The sequence below is a fragment of the Argiope bruennichi genome, chromosome 8, assembly GCF_947563725.1.
Source record: "Argiope bruennichi chromosome 8, qqArgBrue1.1, whole genome shotgun sequence".
NCBI lineage: Eukaryota > Metazoa > Arthropoda > Arachnida > Araneae > Araneidae > Argiope > Argiope bruennichi.
The window spans coordinates 47962979-47986994 of NC_079158.1; the positions used below are offsets into that span (position 1 = coordinate 47962979).

At 28.8% G+C, this 24016-nt stretch overlaps 1 protein-coding gene across 1 annotated transcript in view; it reads right to left on the bottom strand.

Annotated features, from left to right (window-relative positions):
- LOC129980970 (prominin-1-like) overlaps positions 1 to 24016 on the bottom strand; it is a 196114-nt gene that overhangs the window by 153351 nt on the left and 18747 nt on the right. The window contains exon 2 of the mRNA XM_056091516.1: positions 17907 to 18026. The gene's annotated coding sequence lies outside the window, so the exon portion shown is untranslated. The remainder of the gene's footprint in view (positions 1 to 17906; positions 18027 to 24016) is intronic.

Sequence of the window (24016 nt, forward strand, 5' to 3'; positions counted from 1 at the left end):
AACTGGACAGTAGGAGGGGGGGGGGGAGATAAGAATGAGAACAATACTGAAAGCTTATTATCTTTTGGGGGAAACGCTGCGTGAGTTTGGAGCACGGAATATTATTTGTTAGACACGAATTCTTAGCACAGAATACATCAAGGCTTCCAGTCGTTTTCTTGCGATTCTACGGCAATTCAAAACACATATGCGATTCTTAAACAAAAAAAAAAAAAAAAAAAAAAAAAAGAAAATAAAATAATTTAGAGTTCCTAAATCATTAGAATATTATCAGAAAATAATAAGGCTCGGTTCCAGTATACGGCCTATGCCAAATTTGGCGATAAACGGTAATTTCTGGCTAATATAAACGATGATAATTAAGCAATTATGTTTTCAATTAATTTTAACCCAACTTAAAAAGTCTCCTTTTTACACAATTATATTTTCAATTAATTTTTATTGAATTTTTTTCATACATTTTGTAAATTATAGGGTTAAGCCTAACATAACGTGTTCTGGTGACAAATCACAAGATTGCAAAAGCGCAATTTTGGCGACTTTTTAGCGAAAAAATGGCGCCAATAGGCCGTATACGTGAGCTGCTCCAATAATAATAATAACAATAATAAAAACAGACGATAATCTAGAAAGAGAATTTGTTAGACATGAATTCTTGATTCGACTCAAATCAGTTAAATTCAAATGCAATATGTTCCCACCAGTTTCTTGTGTTTCAAAGCTTTTTAAAACACATGCGCATTTACTTAAATTTTAAAAGAGGGAGGGCGGAAAGAAGGAAGCTACAACAATACTAAGATTTGTTCAAAACGTTTTTAAATAACCAGAATAATGTTAATAAACGCAGGCGATAACCTAAACAAAGAATTCCAGATGATTGACGTATAAAAATTGAATTTCATTTCTTTGTTCTATCTAAGAGCAAGGCATATTTATCATACTGAAATATATCATTATGATAAATATGCCTTGATAATGATATGATAAATATGCCTAAATAATTTATGTTGTAAAATACCGCAAATAAATTTTAAAAAATTCAGTTTGTGTTTAAAATGAGAGGAATTAAGAATTCAGCTTCCTACTGTCTAATACTTGGCTGTTACAGGACATCCAAAGAACATTTGAGCATTTTTGTACGAATTGGGAAAGAATACAATGTCCTCACTTTTTTTTTTTTTTTAACAATTTTAAAAGTGTACTTATCTTCAGTAGTGACTTTTTCAAAACATTAGTAAGTATAAGATCTTGGAAATTTCATCGGTCAAAAATAATTTTGTTTAAATACAAAAAAAAAAAAAAAGCATAACATCTTAGGTTTTTAGGAATTATAATTACTAGTCATACATGAAACGATTTTTCAGCATTATGACTTTAACCCTCCAAGCGGCAAACCCGGAAAAAGACGGAATCTTTTCTGCCTTCAAAACGGCGGACCCGTCTATAGACGGAAACAAAAACTCCCTTAAAACTGTCACTGCCCGTATTTTTACGGGTTCCAGTTTTTCCCTACCCCCAATCTCAAGCTGTGAGATAATGAGAAGGGAATGTGAGATAAGGAAAAGTGAATCGTTATCAGTGGACGATATGATTGATGTCTTCCTGCTCGCGCCCTTTTAAGCATTTTAAAATCTCGCTTACGTTCTGAGGCGTTACTTTTGAGATTTTGATAATAATTATGTATCGAAAATGGAATTTAAATAACGAGAATAAAATTGAACGTATGAAAATATATACCTGGAATGAATACATACATAAACGTATTATTATTAATAATTTGAAACATAAGATTTTAAAGCTTTCTAGCATAAGAAAATAGTTAATGTAAAAAATAAATAAAAAATATAAAATTAAAATTTGACAAGTTTCTTTTTTATTGCGTGCTTTCATTTAAGGATTTTAGAATTGGCATTGCTTATGCAACTTATTTTTGTAGATAAGACACTAAACTTATGTACAGAATTTACTTAACGAACGAAACTTTTTAACTTTTAATGAATTATTTTTTTTAGTATTCATTAATAAGTGTATTTCAAAACGGGGAGATATATAGAACCAATATATTAAAGTGCGATTTTTCGGAAAGATTAGTATTCGTTACATTAAATCCTTATTTTTATAACGTAATAAACTATATATGAAAATTGAATATTTGTTTCATTCTTTAAACCTTATAGAATTTCACACTCTTTGACGAATTCGAACAAAAATGTAAGCATTGTAGAGATATAAGTTTCATTGTTTTTATATTTTTCCTCTGGTTTTTAATAATATTTTCAAAGTTAATATAAGCGCAGTTTTTATAGGTTGTATTTTTTGTATCGAAATATTAATCTTATTTCACTGTACAATCTTATATATACATCGCACGATTCTGTTTATATGAAACTGGTTTATATTGACATTTTTACTCTTAATGCTGAGTAATTTAATCCACGAATTTTAATCCACTTGAAAGTGAGTGAATGTGTGAGTTAAATGTGAGAATTAATAATTTTAAAATTGTTGCCATTATTTTAACTCCTTGATCTAATTTTATCTCATATGTTAGCATTTAAAATTTTTTTAATGCGTACAACTGGCATTTAGACTATTTTCTTCTCCTGTTTTGTCAGTTCGAGTTCACTGGATGCGATTTTTAACAAACAAGATGGGATATGATCTTTGTTTTATTTTATTTTTGATCACGAGAGTAAAAAAAATTCGGAAACTCCCACTTCCATGCAATTTGAAATTCTTTATTCTTAATAACCTTTAGCCTCACATTTTCATTTTTAAAAAACAGAACTAGTTTGAACAAGGATGTCAGACATGAAGGTCGCTTGCGAATATTTCTATTAAAGTAGCGAATATCTCTAATTATAATGAATATGAATGTTCGTTTTGGCGATCTACAGATCAAACTGTTTGACTTAGAGCGAACACACTTCGCCATTAAATAATTAGAAAACTGTGAATGTTCACCTCGAGATGAAATTTTCAAACTTTTAATTAAAACTTCTGTTAATTAAAAAATTATTTAAAATTTTACCATTTATCAGCGATAAAATACGAAATTATTCTAATATAATTTATACAATGTGTCATTTATACATTTGAATGTATCACCAAGAAAATTCATTCTTTGAGGTAAAATTAAGATCTTGAACTTTTAGTGTCTTATTTATTGAGATGCTAATTATGGAGCATTCTCTTCAGCCACATGGTTTATTTGTATTTCAGTAAAGATATTTTTACCCCTTTGCTTTTAGCTTAGATCTTTTTAACCTTTTAACTAAATCATCATCAATGGATAAAAAGCCGGAATCAAATATAAGGATAACAATGAAAACGTTTGGTTTCAATTCAAAAATAAAAAAAATATTTTTAAAATATGCTAAAATATTTTTAATTTAATTAAAAGTGGGAAAATTACATGACACAAAATTTTGCATCATTGATAAAAAAAAATTTGAATTCATAATTAATGTACAAATTATTTTTCTACTGTGATATTTTCGAATGAACTTTAAAATTTTAATAATTTTTATTAACCCTTTAAAGGGCCTTTTTTTCTTAGTCATGTTGGAGTAAAATGTTTTTAAAACTAAGATTGGCCTAGGAAAAGTAATTCATTCAACTTATTAGATCAATTTAATCTGATTTATTAATTAATTTTTCCAATTAATAACTAAGAAATAAATCAAGACACTTCATTTTATTTGAGATAAACAATTCAAACCTTATTGAAAAATTCGTAAGAATTTATGCCAACTTACATAACTTTATTCAAAAATTGTTGAATTTGGTGATGAGCATACTTCCCTTGTCCCTTGAAAGGGTTAATTAAAATTTTAAAAAAATGATTCCCACTGTCCAAAGTATGTAGGTGCAGATTTTGGTAATTCTATTTCAAATTGTCTGGTCTGAAAAGTACCAATACAACCAGACAAATAATGACACACACACTCGTCCATCTTTATTATTAACTTAGACGAATGTTTGTGCGTGGCGTCTATTACAGCTTCCATATATATCTTAGTGGAATATGCATCTTAGAAAATAAAAATGTATAAAATGCTTTTTTTTTTTTTTTTTTACTTTTGAAAATTTTTAAATTTATGGATTAAATTTAATTTATGAATTAAAAATAAAATGAGATTTTGAAGTGTATTCCATCATAGCTTTCAAAATTATTACAGAATAAGAAGGAATTTTTGGAAATTTTTATTGAATAAGAGATATGAGAAATCATCTGAGTCATTTCAAAAATTAAAAAGAAATATTCAGTATATACATAAAACTTTATTGCTGAATGATTCTATTCCTTGTATTTAGAAATTTAATAAGCCTGATTGGTTTCAACAAAACAGGTTTTGCATTAATTGAAGTTTATTCACTCCCGTTTTAAATTAAGGAATTACTGTCAAGGAGCTGACAGAAAATTCAAAAAAACTGCAATACAGAATGGTACAATGAGTCTGCAATAGTATGAATTATATGACTATCAAAATTTGAAATTTCAAGATGTTTTGCTGAAGAAAACATTTAATTAAAAATTTTATATTGGCTAGTAACCTCGACGTAACACATGTGCTGATCACCGAAAGCAATAAATAATGTAAAAGTAATAAGTAAAAAAGATCAATGCAATTGTATTTGCAAAGCTTTTAAATTCAGATTTTTCTTTTTAATGATTCGTTTACCCCACGGTTTGTCGTTATTCGATTGCAAAATAGTAAGAGCTTTGATTCTAACCAGAAAAACTTAAAACTGAGATTTTTCAAAAATTGTAATTTATTTTAAAGCAGTACTTAATATTCTGTAGGAACTTGATTTGAAGGTATTCAAAAAATTCCAGTTGCAAATGGTTAATTATGAGTCTAAATAATCTGTATTATTTGAGTCATTTTTCCAGGCCAAATTTGTATCATGAATATTACAAAGAAATATTTTGACAATTATTTTTATTTGTTACAGTCATAAGGCGCATCGACCAGTTATTTCAGCATTACTGAATAACTGGCCAATTATCTTTGCCAATTAAATATTGTAAAGTATATTTAATTATAAAATTTTATTCATGCAGATAAATACTGAAAATCGATATATTTGAAAGTGAAACATCGCATGAAATTCCATAATTACACAATTATTTTTTTGAATACTGAAGAAACAAAGTTATAACGTAGTGTTACTTATCGCAATTAATGTTTTAAACACGCATTTTAAAATATTAAAATAAATTGGCAATGCGCTAAAAGGGATTTTTTTTAAAAATAAATCACTTGCACGTAATGTCGAGAAATAATTTCACAGTACTACGGAATAAAATCATTTGCGAAACATATTGCAATGAAAAAAATATCAGACGATGACTTTCAATTTATAAAAACTAGACTAGTATCAAAATAAACATGATAATAACTTATTCCTAACATAAATTTTATGTATTGTTTTATAAAATAATCGAAAAACCTCTAAAAAAACCAATAACATTTTCGCATTTTCAATCGATGTTATTGTCAATCTCTTCCTAAGCACTGAACGAAAAATGCTCTTAGAAATCGAAAGACTACGATAAGAAACACCTGCTACTCACAGCATGAAATTTGCTAATCACTTCCCACCTGCAGCGCTGAACTGACCGCAAAAGGGGAAAGCAATCCTTTTGACCAAACCGCGACATTTTTAAGGTTGAACCTGTTATTCCGGCGTGCCTCTTTCGGTTAGGATAGCAATCTGAAAGCCGCCGGCAGGAGGGTTAATATAATCTTACAATATATTGGAAGTTTTATAACACATATCTTAAACTGATCGCAGTGTACAAACCGTAACAATATTATAAATTACTAGCCGCCTTTGGCGACCAGCCGGTTCGCCAATCTTAATGTTCGTTAAAATTTTAATAATTAAATATTTTATGCAATTTCTACTTTAATAGCTTCTTCATCAAAATATTTTTAAACTTCAAATTTTGATTATCATATAATTCATTCATAATATTATAAAGGCCTTCAGTCATAACGCAATATGTATCTCTCTCATTTTCTGTTAGCACCCGTAGAATTTATGCTTTAAATTAAAGTGGAAAGAATTTATCTTCAATTAATATAATAATATTTTTTACTGAAACAAAGCATTTTTTTATAATCTGATTACTGAAAATAGAGTCACTCAGCGTTTAAACTTTATGGGCACTAAAGAATATCTTTTTAAATTTATGTAATATCTCAAGAGTTGGTCAACAAAATTTTCTTAGATTCATTATGAGCAGATCGATTAATTAACAATGTTTAAATTTAAATGCATCAAACACTAAGAAAATAAAACGAATCGTTTAAAATAAACGGTTGAAAACGGTAGAATTTATGCTTTAAATTAAAGTGGAAAGAATTTATCTTCAATTAATATAATAATATTTTTTACTGAAACAAAGCATTTTTTTATAATCTGATTACTGAAAATAGAGTCACTCAGCGTTTAAACTTTATGGGCACTAAAGAATATCTTTTTTAATTTATGTAATCTCTCAAGAGTTGGTCAACAAAATTTTCTTAGATTCGTTATGAGCAGACCGATTCATTAACAATGTTTAAATTTAAATGCATCAAACACTAAGAAAATAAAACGAATCGTTTAAAATAAACGGTTGAAAACAGGTTTTAAAAAAACTACTTAAAAAACGATGTACTTAAAACTATAAGCATATACAAAAAATATATAACTAACATAAATACAATTTACTTACAAAAGCATGCAACTAACCCAAAAATAATTTAAATCATCCATTGATAATGTTGTCATGGCAACAATCAGAACAGAATGCGCATGCGTGAATTTTCTTCGCCGGTTACGTAACGCAAATACGTGATTTTTTCTACGCCAGTTGGGGTAACGCTATGCGGATTAGAAATTTTTAATTTCCTTTATTCTGTTTTATTTTAATTCAAAAGTACTTCAGAATGAATCGGAAAGATTGATTCCTTAACAATGTTTAATTTTAAATGCATCAAACATTAAGAAAATAAACAGAACCGATTGAAACAATCCGCCGAAAAATTTTAACCCTAGCCTCATTACTGTTGAGAGAAAAAAAAAAAAAACTGAAGCCTTTCTCGTTTGGCGCTGAGGATAATGGAAGATTTTTTTGGCGGGAAAGTTAGTTTTTAATTAATAATTAAAATTCTAATTAAAAATTCGAAAAAAGAAACCCCAGGTGCACATTCCCAACCTCCAAGGTATACATGTACCAAATTTGGTAGCTGTATGTCAAACGGTCTGGCCTGTAGAGCGCCAACACACACACACACACACACACACACACATTGAGCTTTATTATAAGTATAGATTACATCACGAAAAAGTATACTAATCTCCATATCTTTAAATCAGATTCTAAATTGGTTCAATAGCATAAAAAAAAAAATAATAATAAAAATAAACATGGAAGAAGAATATTCAGAGCACCCTTTGAATGAAAGTTCTGACAAAGAATTTTTTCTCTAGCTAACATTTAAGCCCTATGAGAGATTCAATCACATTTAGTGATAATAAAAATTAAAAATTCTAATCTAAAACATAATGTAAGCATAAGCGTTCTTGTGGTCATATGTTTGCCAAAGGTTTCTAAAACCCTTCGCGCTTTTGCGCGTGCGTTAGGATGGATTTTAATTCGACAAAATAGGGGTTGGGAGGAAAGATGGAGATGTTTACATTTAACAATAAAGTAAATTCAGGAAATGTTCACATCCTTCCGCGTGTCACCCCTTAATGAAATAGAATCGTCGAAAAGTAATTGTCTCAGGATACTGAAACGAAAAGTACCAATCATTCGGGCATGGTAGCGTAGTGCTCTAATCGTCAGGCTACCGAGTCCTCAACTAGAATGCGACAATACATAAAAAAAATTATTTATATTAGGAAACAGCAATAAATGTATCAAAAAGAGAGATTAAACACAGACGAATAGCACACATATGGTATAAATTCCCAATCAAACACCAGTATGCTCCTCACGTAACCATCAATTCATCCATCGATTAAAATCTCCTCTTAATCGTTCCAAATCCCTGGAAATGGAAACTTCGAACAATGCATCAGCTTCCTAGAAAGCGCCATTTGTCAATGATTACACAACGCGTTCATCCATTCCCCTTGTCTTTTTCCAATTCCAGCCCCTACTCACATGATGCAAACTGGAGCAGTCTTCCGTAACCTATTATTCCTCCCCCAATCACACGTTAAAAAGACTTCCGCTGCGAGACCGTGACAGACATGGCGATGGCCGGCGTTTTGTCCTGAACTTGCCATGCCGCCCACCCTTCCGAACTAAATGTCACCTTCTTTCCTTCCACTTTCACTTCACGGCCTACTTCCCCCAAATAATCGAAGGAATTTGTTTTCCGACCCTAAAAGAAGACGACCGTGGAACAATTAAGTTAGAGGAGAAAGTCTTTGCCGTTAGTTTGGGTTCCCAGAGGGATGATATTCGGTTTCCAAGAGCCCTCTTGGCTTGCTTTGTTTGGAATGAGATTTCAGACGATTTGATTTGATTTTCAGGTAGCGGAGGATGAACTGTGTGATGAAGATTTTGTAGAAAATAGGAAGAATGCTAACATAATCTTGCGTTTTATTTTGCTACATAAATAACAACAAAAAATTAAGAATATTCTTTTATTTGTTTTCTAGCCGCCTTTGGCGACCAGCCGGTATGCCAATCTTAATGAACGTTAACATTTTAATAATTAAATATTTTATAGAACTCCCATTTTAATTGCTTCTTCATTAAAATATTTTAAAACTTCAAATTTTAATAGTCATATAATTCACACATATTATTATAAAGGGCTTCAGCCATAACGTAATATGTATCTCTCTAATTTTTTATCAGCTCCCGTAGAATTTATGCCTTAAATTAAAGTGTAAATAATTAAACTGCAATAAATATAATAATATTTTTTTTTTTTTTACTGAAACGAAGCATTTTTTTTTTTTTTTTTTTTAAATATGAGTACTGAAAACAGAGTCGCTGAGTATTTAAACCTTATGGGCACTAAAGAATATTTTTCTTAATTTATATAATATCTCAAGAAGTTTTCGACAAAATTTTCTCAGATTCATCATGATCGATTAATTAACATGTTTAGTTTTAAATACATCAAACACTAAAAAAAATAAACAGAATCGTTTGAAATAATCTGTCAAAAATATATAAAGCCTTCAAAACCAAGTCCGTATCCGTTGTCAACAATCAGAACACAATGCGCATGCGTGAATTTTCAACGCCAATTATGGTAAAACAAATGGGTGAATTTTCTACGCCAGTTGGGGTAACGCTATGCAGATTAGAAATTTTAAATTTCCTTTATTCTGTTTTATTTTAATTCAAAAGTACTTCAGAATGAATCTGACAGATCGATTAATTAACAATGTTTAACTTTAAATGCATTAAACCTTAAGAAAATAAACAGAATTCTTTGAAATAATCTGCCGAAAATTTCTTAAGAGGATACTCTTTAGCGTGGGAAAAAAACTGAAGCCTTACTCATTTGGCAGTGGGGGAATGAAGATTTTTTTGGCGGGAAAGTCAGTTTTTAATTAATAATTAAAATTCTAGTTAAAAATTCAAAAATAGGGACCCCAGGTGCACATTCCCGACCTCCAAGGTATGCATGTGCCAAATTTGGTAGCTGTAGGTCGAACGGTCTGGCCTGTAGAGCGCCAATACACACACACACACACATTGAGTTTTATATAAGTATAGATTAAAAACTGAATAATAATAATAAAAAAAATTAGCACATGTTGAAATCAAAGCGAAATCGTTGAAGTATAAAGGGGATAGAAATTTTCTAGGTAAATTGTCATTTTAATCTTACTAATGATATGTTTTTAATTTTAAAATTCATTAAATATTTAGGATTCATTTACTTATGTTACTCAGTATTGATTTAATTCCGTTATAGTATTGCTTTCAACACTATAAGTTTTTGCGATTTTGTATTGACCACCATGTTTTGGAAAAAAAGATTATATATTGACAATAATAGCTTATGGAAAAAAAAAAAATCTGTATTTTGTACTTTTTAAAACATTTCAAAATTCAAAATAATGATATATAATTGGAATTTTTTACCAATAATTATTAATTTTGTAAACAAGTATTTTCTTACTCATTACTTTCTCAAATGAAATCAAAATTTAATTAAAATTAATGATAATTGATCATTAAGTTCTTAAAATATTCGATTTTTATGGGAACACATAACTGTTCAAAATTTTGTAATTTTAGTGCATATATAAGTGAGAAAAAAATACGATTTTAAAATTTCTTCTTTACAAACATAGAAGTAATTAATTACCTTAGATTTTCAAAAAACTAAAAAAAAAAAAAAAATGTGACTCACAATAATTAAATATTACTTAAGAATAAGTGTATTTTTTTATTTTGCTATAGTTAAATATTATTAGGTATTTTTAATATTTAGAAAGGCATTTGACAAATTACTTTTTTAATCTATTTTAGTACATTATAAAAAATGTAATTAAAAAAAGAGAGTTTGACATAATAACTGAATTATGAAAAACAATACACCGAAGATGTAATTGACACTTTATTAATTCATATACCATTTTAAAGTAAGAAAACATTAATCACATATTCATATTCATTTAAAAATGTCTATTTTGAAGCAACGAGAGATTTATTTTGGAAAGCATATGATAATTTTAAATTGTAAATGTGGTCAAATAACAAGGACGGCACCTGAACAGGTAACTCCTCTACAAGCAACCACACTACATTAGCCCTTGATATAAGATTTCACTTAGACCAGGGCCCCATGCACATTGGATTTTCGGTGAAATCTGTTTCGACCCAGGAACTCGCCAATCATACATTAAAGATTTTACCATACGATCAAAATTTATTTGTCATCTTCTGATCCGAGAAAATCTTATCATGTGACATAGACACTTAACCAATTTATTTACCATCATTACAATAATAATTAGTTAATAAATCAAATATTTTGCGATAAGAAAATAGAAATTCTTTTCGGCTAAATTTATGCAGAACCTTAAACTAACGAGCATCAGATTTTTTTTTATCAAAATACATTATAACATTTTCTTTATAATTTGTAAATTTATATATTTTTTATTCACCATTTTTTAATGTCGAAAATTTTAATCACCTTTATAATGTGGAATAGTTGTTAATTCGATTAATTCATAGCGACAAAAGTGCAGACAAGATAATAACAGCTTCACAATGAGTATTATATCCCATAATAACAAAAAAATTAATAACAAGTATCATTCTGAGAAAGTTCCAGCTCACAATATTTTGGAGTTATACTTTCTCAACGAAATGTCGCATTCTCAGAAGTTATAAGTAAATATCATTTTCTTTTTTGTTCTTGAAAATGCTTTTAAATAATAAAACTTCAACTTTCAAACACCAATGCACCAAGCCATCCATCACATTACTCGTCAAGCTCTAAATCAACTTAGCAGAGCTTTTTCAACAAAAGCAATTCCATTCTGGCAATAAATAAAAAACGAAGTGATTTCTAACAAAATTAAATTAGGGATAATTGTTTCAGCACAAAAATATTTAATTCTTTGTCCAGATAGTCTATTTACAAGATACCTAACTCAAATATAATGAGCCATTTTCGGAAAGAACTCGTTCTTCACTTTATTGATTGCTTTACCATTGATAAATATATTTTGCTTTGCTTTTCCATTTTGCTTTACACATTATAAAAAGTCTAAGGCTAAATTAAACCTATATTAAGAAGAATATTTTGGTACTATTTTTGAGTTCTTAAACATTTTTTTACTAGATTTAAACTTGTAAAAAAACGTTTTCATAAAACTGTTATTTTAAAAAAATCAAACCAACACCGAATGGTATAGAAACGTCTATGATATAAAAAATAATAGAATGTACCTCATGATCTTCTTAGATTTAAATCTTACGTTCAGATGTTCTTTTAAATAGGTCAAGACTTTTATGGATTACCCTATAAATCCAGATAAACGTAAATAAGGAGAAAAGTGTTTTTATGAAAAGACAATAGATATAAATTTCAAAATAAATAATCCAAAATAGAAAAATTTTATTTCTCAGTGCCTAATGTAAAAATCCTAATAAAAAACAACAAATAAACAAAAAAAAAAGCACAATCGAGGAAACTGTCATGGTTTAATTTCAAAAATAAAATAATACTGGCACAAGAGGAACTTCGAAGGATGAATTAAATAATATAATCCTTCGACAGTAAGTTGAAGGTCTCACAAACACAATTTGAGAACAAGAATTAGTAAACCGATTAGTTCCGATGACTTGTTCCATCAGATGCAATCGTGTTCTGATGTTCGCATTGCAGACAAAAGCACGAATGGACAGAATAAATTACGAATTTAATTAGCGTTGTGTTAAATGATGCGAACGGAAATACGATGCAGTGATGAAATTCTTTACGTCTTTGCTTAAATTGCTAATAACAGTTTAAAGGGAAAAATGTCAAAGTTATGCAGACGATCCAGTCTCTTTCTCGTGCTCAATTAAGCACAAGCATTGCTTCTCGGTAAACGGAATTGCGAAGTAGCAAACCATCCGACATTATCTCCGTACCTTTAGCCGTTGAGAAATTCGAGGGCAATAAACTAGATTTATATCTCGTCATTGCATAGTTTATGACCAAGTCGTTAAAAGGATATTTGAAGCACCTTTCACGCACTTCGCAAATTCATGCTGTTTATTTCTTTTTTAATTCCTGGACAGTTTAAATTAATGAGGGTTTTCCCCTTGGTGTGTATAGCAAAAATAAAAAAAAAGGGCTAATTCTTAAAGTTGAAATTAATAGTGTGGATTTACTACTACAAATAATTGTTTTTTAATCTTTTTGAATAACCACTGTTTCAAAGCATTGTTTAAAAAAATGAAAGTCATAAGAATCACAAATCTAGTTGCTAAGGAAACAAAACATGCATAGAAAATAAAGCATTTAGTAAACATGTCATTTTTAGCTTACAAGTCTTAACTTTATATGCATTGCTCAAATTGAAATTTATGCATTTATGACGATTATTAGTATTTATAGCATTTTTATAAAACAACATTCATAATAACTATAACAATAGCAAGAATGCATTTAAATTAGATCAGTTCGCACCACTTGCTACTTCCGGTTTCAACATATGGTGTCGTCCTCTATATCCTGCTAAAAAATACGTCACTTTACCAATCCTACTTATACAAAGTAGACGTACTTTTACTTTCCTTGTAATTGTTGATCCTTTATTATAAGTGTTAATAGTAATAAATTTATTTTTTATTATTAATATGGATTATGTCCATTAATTTCAAATTGTTCACTATCGACGAATTCATTACTTGCTGGCATACCGCCAGAATTAGGCCTACCGCCATAACAACATCATATAAAATGTTATAAGAAATTAGAGAAATCATCATACAGTTAAGGTTGGTGAAGCATACATCATCCATAAAGATTAAATTATACAATTGATATAATTTATTCTTTAGGGTTGATGTTGAGTTTTTAGGCTGTGGGAACTTCTAATGATGTGGACACCCCGTTTTTTCTATTACTTCTATCAATAGACGACTCGCAAAACTTGGTGTCTGGATTATTGCTGTTCCAGCTACTTTTAATTCAGTTTTGAGAAGAAACTTGCCCTTCTACTGTCGCCCATTCTTGTAAAAATCTTGAGCTAGAATTCACCAAAGGTTTTCTCTGGATATTGTGTCGAGATTTCCAGATGGCCATTGAAAAGAATTATTTCTCTTACGCTTTTATTCAAGATTTTATATATCGCAAAATATGCATCGATCCCTTGTCTTATTAAAATGATCAATCTGACGCAATCAGATAAGAAATCGGCAATAAATAATCTGCCAGCATGTTCTGATATAATGCTGAATTCAGTTTGATTTCAACAAAAAGAATTTCATATGCTAATCCACTGCAGCTGCGGCACATATCATAATATATTTTTTCTGAATAAGCATTTTTAAAAAGTCACGTATTCTTCCTGCAAATCATCCTAGTAAAACTTAAATCTGTTTAGCTCATCTAAATTAAGCTTTTTTTTGTCTGAAAATACGATATTATAGCTAGAGTCAAAATTAAACATGTATATTGCATTCATCTGAAATATGTACATTTTGTCTGGGTATATGTATACATGTTGTACATTTCGTCTGAGTATATGAGTATTTGTCGTACATTTTGCCTGAGTATATTCATATTTTTTGTACATTTTGCCTCAGTATATGCATATTTGTTGTATGTTTTGTCTAAGTGTACGTATATGTACATTTACCTTTTATTTTATTTACGAAGTGGAAAAAAAACAGCTGAAAGCATGGAAGAAATTTAAATAGTCCAAAGAAATAAAACAGTAAAAAAGAGTTTTTTACAAAAATAGTTTTTTTGCACACTGAAGCTTTTTTTTACCCATACAATGAATAGTTTCGGTAATTCCTCACATACAAAACAAATGAGACGGTCTAATAATATCGATAAAAATAGCAAATGACACAATAGAAATTCCTATCCATTCATTACTTAAAACGAACAATAAGAGAATACTGTTATCACTAAAAAACCACACCATGACTCCACCTTTAACATGATAATGTTCATAAGCTGGCACAGTAACTGCAAATTGCATCATGCTAAATGCATGATTAAAAAATCGTGCTAAACGCTCTGTAGAACAGATCGTAGGATATCTACCGAATTTAGCTATCATTTACTTCGTTGTTAAAAGAATGCTATCAGAAAAAAAAAAATGTAAAACATTTTTATTGCATTTTCAAACGATAAGTATTTGTCATTTTCTCTCAATAACTTGAAAGCTTATTATAGCTTAAAAAGTATTTTGAGACCACTTTAAAAATAAAAAATAAGATTTTCTATAACATTATTTTAGAATTTTTTCAATAATTTTTGTAAATTTTGAAAAAAAAAATATTTTAAAGTATATTTTACAAGAATATTTCTCTTTGTTTTAACAACTATATATCTATATAGGCAACTATGTGTAGAGGCATATTTCCAATAAGGCAGCTACCTAAGGCCGCTACGCTGTATGAGTGTAGGCAAGTCGATTAAATAAATGAACTTGTAAAAAATACAAATTATATAGAATGTAAAGTATTATAATTACATGTGTTACACTATTTATTAAAATCATTATTAAATAAATTATAAGAACTAAACATTATTAAATAATGAAGAAAATTAATTATCTATAATATATTTGAATCTTAATTTCTCATTTAATTAGTAATACTATGCCACGTTTCACATCTCCGGTAGATAGATTATTAATATTATCTTTGTAAAAATTTATTATTTCCTTATAATCTGATTCTAAATGCTTTTCATTCTAAGTAAGGAAAACATTAATTATTAATTATGGTATAATCCTCAAGAAATTTATTACTTCAGTTACTTTTTATTTAAAATTAAACTTAAAAAAATTAATATTAATTTTGTTTGTTGAAACATGATATGTTGAAAAACTAAATTCATCAGTTATTAAAAGAGGGACCTCACAAAATGCATCGCCTGGAGCCGCAATACACATAAATCCGCCACTGCTTCTCACCCTAGTTGCGACGATATTAAATATATTTTTATGCATATTATTGATACTATATAACTGAAAATATTTTTTAAATAAAATAAAAATAGACAATTTAAGCTCAAGCCATCATTATGATCCAAGATTTCAGGAAAGAGGTTTGAATATTCTTAAAAAATAACTATTTCGTTTAGATGCGTTCTCACGAGGCCAATCATTAGTATCTTTCTGCTCTTATTCTGGTATTGTCGTAATGTGAATAGTTCACACAACACGAAAGAATAGTAAATAGTTGCTCGCATGGAGCAATACATGGTTGTCCCATAATCTTTCTGATCATAATACTGGGTCACATGATCGTCCTGAGATAAACATGGACATGGATAAAATTTAATTTCACTTGCAGTAAGATATCATATTACGATATAATAAAATTATTTGTTGTGATATAATAAAAGTTTCAGTATTGAATCAAGGCTTCTAAATTAAATATTGACAAGACTCATTCATCTAATGACTCATCAATTGCGCTAATATATACCAATATAAAATTAAGGTAAAACCTGTTTCATGAGAAAAATAACATTTAATTCATAAAAACTTCACGAAAGCGTTAATTACTTAGTTCAATAAGATTGAAATACTTATGAGTTTTAATATTCTTCTGAGTTTTAATTTTAATACTGTGAATGATTGATTTGATAAAGAACTGAAATAAAATTATTAAAACTCCAAAACCCTGAGAATATACCTTATGCAGATAAAGATATGATATTCGAATATGTTATTCAAATAATCTGTTAAATAATATTTCAATGTTTAAATAATCTGTGTCTAGCCCAGTAAAATGCAGTAAGCTGTTCATACTACGTAAATCTGCATTTGAAAATAGTTGTCACTTCATAAATATATTTTATAGAAAGAATCCATAAAAATGATTAGAAAGCTGAACGTACATAGTTTTATCTTGTTCTTTAGAAAGATTACTTTTAAAAATTCAACAAAAAATTATTTATCTTTCTAAATTACTATTTACTTATAACCTAACTAGAAAAAAAAATTAAATATTGTCTGGATGGTCTTTCTAAATTGTTGGAACCATTTGGGAATGAAAATCCGCAACATTCCCATCTCTTGTATTTATTTTTAAATTGTCGTTTGGAAACAATTGTGCAATTCAATTCAACCAACAAAAAAGAAATTAATTTAATTAGATTCTAGTAAAGCCATAAAATAATAATGATTCCAAAAAGTAAGTTATTTTGGTTAAATTTCTAAAATGAAACTTTTTAAAGAACGTTGAAAATAAATAAATAATTAAAACCATATATATAACCCTTCCTAATCCTTTTCTTCTAAATTATTTCTGCCATATATTCTCATAAAGTTAAAATTATTTTAAATTAGTCGCCAACTATATGGACAACCTCCAACTAAAGCTTTTGCAGATACCATTTATCGGTGCCTAATACTATATCCTACATCTGTGGTATTTACAAACCAGAGCACACAGTGGCTATAAGATAAATTTCTCTCTTTATAGGCATCTGCAATGGAGAGAATAAAATAAAATTGTATATTTTGTGTTTGACATCGAGAATAAAAAATTAAAGGCTCTTTAAAGGCATCTGCAATGGAGAGAATAAAATCAAATTTCATATTCTGATTGTGTTTGGCAATACACATAAATCCGGCATCGAGAATATAAAATTAAAGGCTTTTTAAAGGCATCTGAAATGGAGCGAATAAAACCAAATTTTATATTCTGATTCTGTGAGGCATCGAAAATAATAATTAGTAATCAAATGATAAGAAAGAAGTAGAAACCAATAGCAGAAATTTCAAAATGCAAAAAGAGTTACAACAAACGTATGGGATGCAAAATTTTGGTTATGTTCCAATGATTATAGAAATGAATGATAAACAATATGAAACTCAGAATAAATAATTCTTTGTAAATCAATTTACGATCCTTGGTCCATATGTTGCATTTTCAATGGATTGATGTTCGCTTGGTACACGATATTGCATTGTGAATTTCTAGTACATTTGTAGCGAAATTCTTTTTTCAATGCCTCCCACAATACACATAAGAAATTTTACTTCATTTAAATTCATTTTCTTTGTATATGCCTCCAAATAGAGAAAATTATTCTACGGCTAACTGAATATTTTCCTTTTATGGTAGAACAGCCTTTCCTTATCTATAACTTGTCCCGTTTTTTTTTTTTTACCATAAAAATGTACATTAAAATTAACATTTTATAAAAAATATATTACTTTAAAAGAATATTTACCTGTGCATATATTGTAGCAGTATGTAGACGTCTGACAGTTGGTGCTTACATTTTTACGCCAAGTATAAGTGTTTCTTTTATTTGGCACCAAACAGTTGAAAGCAGCACGGAAGAGCCACTCTGAAACATTAAAAAAAGCAAACTTTTAGAAGTGTCTCACTGTGAAAGGTGCAATTATAAAAATGAAATGTCAACATTTAGTATTTATTTATCATCCAGAAAACCAAGGAATTTTCCATTAATTCTGGCACTAATGGGGCTTAACGTATTCATTTTAAAGATTTATATTTATATATATATATATATATATATAAACTTGCCGCTTAACTTAGGTTATTAAACGATTGATATGGAATGTATTTTCTTTAAATTTTGGTTCATTTGATAGGACTTAAAAACATGACTTGAAATGAATAATTTTGCAACAAATTATTGTTGATACAGATTAAAAAGGTATATATTATGAAATATAAGCGGAAATAAAAATTGTATTTCGGAATTAATAATAAAATTTTTTTATCTTAATTTTAACATCAGCAAAAGCAAGCGATTGAATGTTTTGATGGACGAGTTTGAATTTCATAACATTAAAAAAAACGACTGAGTGAGCATTGCTCTTAAAAAGCTTTTATCTAATCAAACTAAACCAAACCTAACATCAAAAGCATCGTGACATTGTAAATTAAACTTGAAGAATTTATTAAAAGTAAAGAAAAAGAACTGTATAGAAATGAAATCGATATCATTAAAGAAATAATTTTTTTGAGTTTTAGTTTTAAGACAATGCAAAAACCTTTTGGGGAAATTAATAGTTTTGGAAGTCATCTATTTTCAGTAGGTAAGTTATAGAGAATACCCATAGTGATAGTTAAGCCTGTTTTCACTCTCCATTATTAAACGTTGACATTAAATTCTGCTTCTTAATTCCTTTTACATCTTCTGACTGAATAAAGTGTTTGACACGGCGAGAAGCATTTATAATATAATCATTTTATTTAATTAGCGAAGTGTTGAATTAAGTGAAGTTGTATAAACGCTGGATAAAGCAGTCCAAACTTTCGTACATCGATATGTTTGCATTTCAATGCTGCCATTCCGTAATAAGTAATAAGTGCGATTTCTGTGCAACGTAAGTTAGCGTTTTATATATAGAGATTCTTTATAAATTAATACGTTATTAGTTTTCAGATAGTTTCATGAATATGAATTATATTAAAAGAAAATATTTAAATCATCAAAAACTTTTGAATTTGAAATTTTGGCTAAATCCTAGAGACGAGTACCGCCAAATTTGACGCCAAACTTTAAAGATAAATTAAATTAAATAAAGATAAAATAAAGAAAATTGCCAAATGGTACCCGTCCCTAGAACTGTACCTTACGGAATGGTAATCCTAGGGACGAGTACCACCAAACTTTAAAGATAAAGTCGCCAGCGTCTCTTGAAAATAGTCATAATACTGAGAAATAAAATTCTGAAGATTACAGCGTCCGCGGGGCTTGGCGAGAGAAATTTGGCGGAAAATTGCCAAATGGTACCGTCCCTAGAACTGTACCGAAATTTTTATGTATCTCTATGTTAAACATCCGGGGTCTATATCGGCTTATGAACACGAGAAATCCAAGAAACGCAAAGAACTAGATCGAACTTTATCGTGTCTGCACAACAACATCGCAGATTTCAGTCCAATTCTGAACAAAATCCATCTGCGGAAAATTGTCCTCCAATTGTGTCAGAATGACATAAAACGAGTTCAATCGTGCAGATTTCAGCAGTTGGGCAGATCTCAGCAGACGTTTTTGTTTTTCGATTCAAGGCCATAAATATGACACTCCATGGGGAAGGGGACTCAAGAGAAGAAAATCAGATGCCTTCGTGCAGGTATCTGGGAAGTTTTCGAAACGTGAAACAAAAACATTTTAAATATAGGACTGTTTCCTCTTGTTCGATGGCACAATCTCGGAATTATTAATTGAACTATATAAGTAAAACTAGTTTTTGTTCAAATATGGTCTTTTTTTTATTATTATTTAAAATAATTCTCTAAATATCAAAAAACTCGTATTGAGAATTATACAAAAAGTTCATGCTTATATTAATATTGTTAAATAAATTCATCACTTTAGATATTAATTACGTTACACTATTTGTACTCCTGTACAAGATGATGGCTCAAAAATGTAATAAAATGGATGAATAAAATTTGGCGCACTGTTTATTATCAGAATTCTAAATCTTTGCCAAATTTCGGACCAAATTTATAAAATATTATGTCTGCTGGTTTATCTATGAGTCCTTATGTAAATGTGATTGATCAATAAGGAAAATGAAATTTTATATATAGTCTTAATAGCCAAATTGTAGGCATGCTATTAATAAATTATAGATAATTTAAATTACTCATAATCATAGATATATCAAAATTCTATATATGCCAATGATTATGCATTATTCATATGTACAGAATGCCAAACAATGTGCCAAAATATGCCATAACAATGAATGTTGTAGGGTACAAAATCTACATTCGATTCTTTTCGTAGTATAATGAAGCTAAACAGGAAATGAACCATATAGTAGATGTATATAAAAAACTTGAAATGAGAACATTTTCGCTAAACTGTATTTATATTAATTTAAAAACTATTCAACAATTGCAAAAAGATTTGTCAACAAAAAATTTCAAGGTTAACCCTAAATTTAAAATCGGAAGATAAAAATTGTATTTAAGCTTTATCATGGAAATGAAACTCTAACCTGAAAAGTCAACAAAACGTATCTGCAAGCGTTTTTATTTGAAAAATAAATCCATAGTACAGAAAAATACAGTACTAATTTTAATTTGCAGAAGCTTTTAGATCATTAAAATGAAAACCATATAATAACAGAGAATTAAATGCTTAAAATATTGTTGAGTAAATGTCTATGCCAATTTTGTTACTAAATTCAAGGTTGATTTATTTTCAACAAGAGATCTGAACTTTGTGACAGTGGAAAAATATCTATCATTTTGATAAATTTCATCCCACGTGTTTTCTGTAGGATTTAAATATTATTTGTGCGACTGCTTTCAATATCATTAGCCTAGAATCAAAGTTTTGTTGTATGTGTGAATAAATTATTTATTTTATCAGCATTTTGAAAGAAATAATCAGTCCTTTCTTTCTAGAAAAGTTGTAATAACAAGGAACAGTGAAGATGCATGCTTCTAGATTCATTTTCCTAGAAACAAATGCAAGATATTCAACGTTATGAACATTTTAACATCCTTATGACATAAAGTTTTCATAGAGTGATTTGAAAAAAGAAAATAGTTTTTTTTTTTTTTTTTTTCAAACTACATTAATAAGATTGGCAGCCATCAAGGTCAACGAAGTCCCATCTTTTTTTTTTTTTTTTTTCTTAAGAGGAAGAGGAAGTAACCTCCAGTTTCTGGTCGTCCAAAGACATTACTTGGATCATAAAAACAACCCTAAATCCTGAATTTAGCATTTGATTGGAAAAGGAAGTGCTTTGTATTGTGAGCTTTGTATTGTGAGATCGAGAAATTGTACTGAAATGATTTTCTTGTGAGTATTTAATGAAATCTTTCTAGTAATTTACTTTTTCGACTACTTTTAGATTCATTCTAATTTCGAAATTCTTTTTGTCAGCTCTTGATGATGACGAAAACGCTTTAGGTTCTTTCTTGTAATATTGTTTCCCCGCGTAGTTAATTTCTTTATAAAGAAAAGAATTTTACATATAGTTCTTATAGATACTGGGTCAGTAACCGCCGGCCTTGACAACGAGCTTGGCTATTTTGATGATAAAAATGAAGGACCCAGAATATTTGAGAATTTTGTGATAAGCGCATTAGGACTTGAATTCTAGCGTTTGTTCTAAAACATTCGATGCTCTGTCACGGGGAGTATAAAAAGCCAAGAAATAGAACTAATGTCAGTTGAGCCGTAAGACATGAGGGGTGGAGTTAAGCTCAATTGAATTGTTGTGGGAAATCTCTTTTTGGAATACTGATCTCCAGCGGTTCTCTCTAAGTGTTTTACATTGATATAGTTGTTTATTATCGATTTTCAACTTGTATGCTGCTGTTTACTGCAAGTGCTGTTTCGTGTACTTTTCATCTGCTTTATTACTGTGAATTCATGCTTTCGTATTGAATAAAATGTTTTCATTCACTATTGAATCTGTTGGAAATTTTCACTTTTTCAACCCACGAATGGATCTTGGACGATTTTCCGTAACATTGTAAAAAATTAGGATGGCTATATTATAGATGTAATATATAAGAAGAAAACTTTTTTTTATTTATTTCTTTATTACCAACTATTTACATATTCCGCTTTTATTATTACAGTTTTTAACTACCAGTAATAATTTAATTTTTATTATAGTTTAAAATATAAAATTGTTTAATAATTTCATTCTTTTCTATTTTTTTAATCATCACAAATATTATGAAAGCTTAAGATCATTTTTTTTAAGTTTCTCACTACGGAAGTCTTATAAATAAAAATTTAACTATACAATACCAGCCAGTTCTTTTAAGATCATTTAAATGTATTACGTTAAAAAAATACAAAGATATACACATAAAGAACAAAAGCATAAAAATAATAATTAATGCATTAAATATAACTAAATAACACAATAAACTTTAATTTTTAACTATTTACAAAAATTTATTTGTTAAAGGGCATAGGCATATGTTAACTTCGTTATACACTAATTTTGATTGAGTAGTTATAGTTTATGTCACTAGATGGCGCTGTTGTAACACTTAAGTTAATCGACTAATTGATAATTAACTTCTGAATAGTTTAATATCGTTCAGAATGCACAAGCAAGGAAAATTTCTAAACTCTTACTGATAAGCAAGTGAATAAGTAAAAAAAATCTATCACAAAATTCTATTTAAATAAAATAAATAACTGTTGCATTTTATCAATTAAATAAAAATGTTTACAAAATGAGACTTAACACAAGATGCAAAAATTCAGGATTGTCGCAACTAATTTGGGATTTTTAATGACTTAATTAAAGCCTTATTACATAAATGCATCAATGTGTAATTAAAGTTTTCGACCGGCATAATTAGACTGAAAATATTTATGACAAAGTTCAAATCGGTGCAGGATTTCATACGTAAATGAACCCTATGATTCTACTCTTAGGAAAAGTTGGGACAAACAATTTAAAGACGCATGCACCAATTAAGGGAAGATAGATAGAGAGCAACATTAATTTACCAAACCAGAAAAGAAAATGGTCTTTTAAGAGATGCCTCCAAGAATTTCATTAAGGTTTTATTCCGCCAAGAATTCTTCATAATAACCGCAGAAATTCGGTCGAATCACCTGCTGAGGAGATGACGTCATTAAGTTGGAAATTCTTGATCCCATTTCGCTTTTATGGTCACCGTTAATAAGAAAAAGAATTTAGAGTTGTGTTGAATCTTTTCTTATGTTAAAAGACGCTTAGACGCAGAATGCATGATATTAAATTATGGAATATAGGATATTAAATTAGAAATGCAAATCGGTATATAAATAAATTATTTTAATTACCGGAGGAATAAATATCGAAAAGATTTAAGTTTTTAATATAATAAAGAAATGATAATCCCATCCTTTTCTTTGAAGCATATCCAAAATTATATATTCGAATGAAATAAATTAACCTTATCCAAAGGCAGAATAAGTCATTTTGTAGCCCCAGGAAGTGCATATTATAAAATTCTTTTTTTATTAAACTGGTCAATTTAGTTTCATATCTCTGCATCCTTTTAACTTAACCAACATGTTGAGGATTTATTATGATCGTTAATTTTCTTTATTTTGTTAATTTTTTTTACATTCAGATTTTTTCTCATTTATTTATTATAATTCAAGATTGCCGAGAGTTCAATTTTACAATTCAGTTGAAAAACTACAGCTTTCGAGATATTGAAAATAAAAATCTAAGCACTCGTGGCGTTCACGGATTTGCTCAAGGATCACAATTTTATATAAAAATGGAAAGGAGAAAACATTTATTAGGGATTATTCGAAAAAGTTTCGAAGAGATCATTCCAGCGGGTTCTTGAACCTCAATTCTTCAACAGTACGAT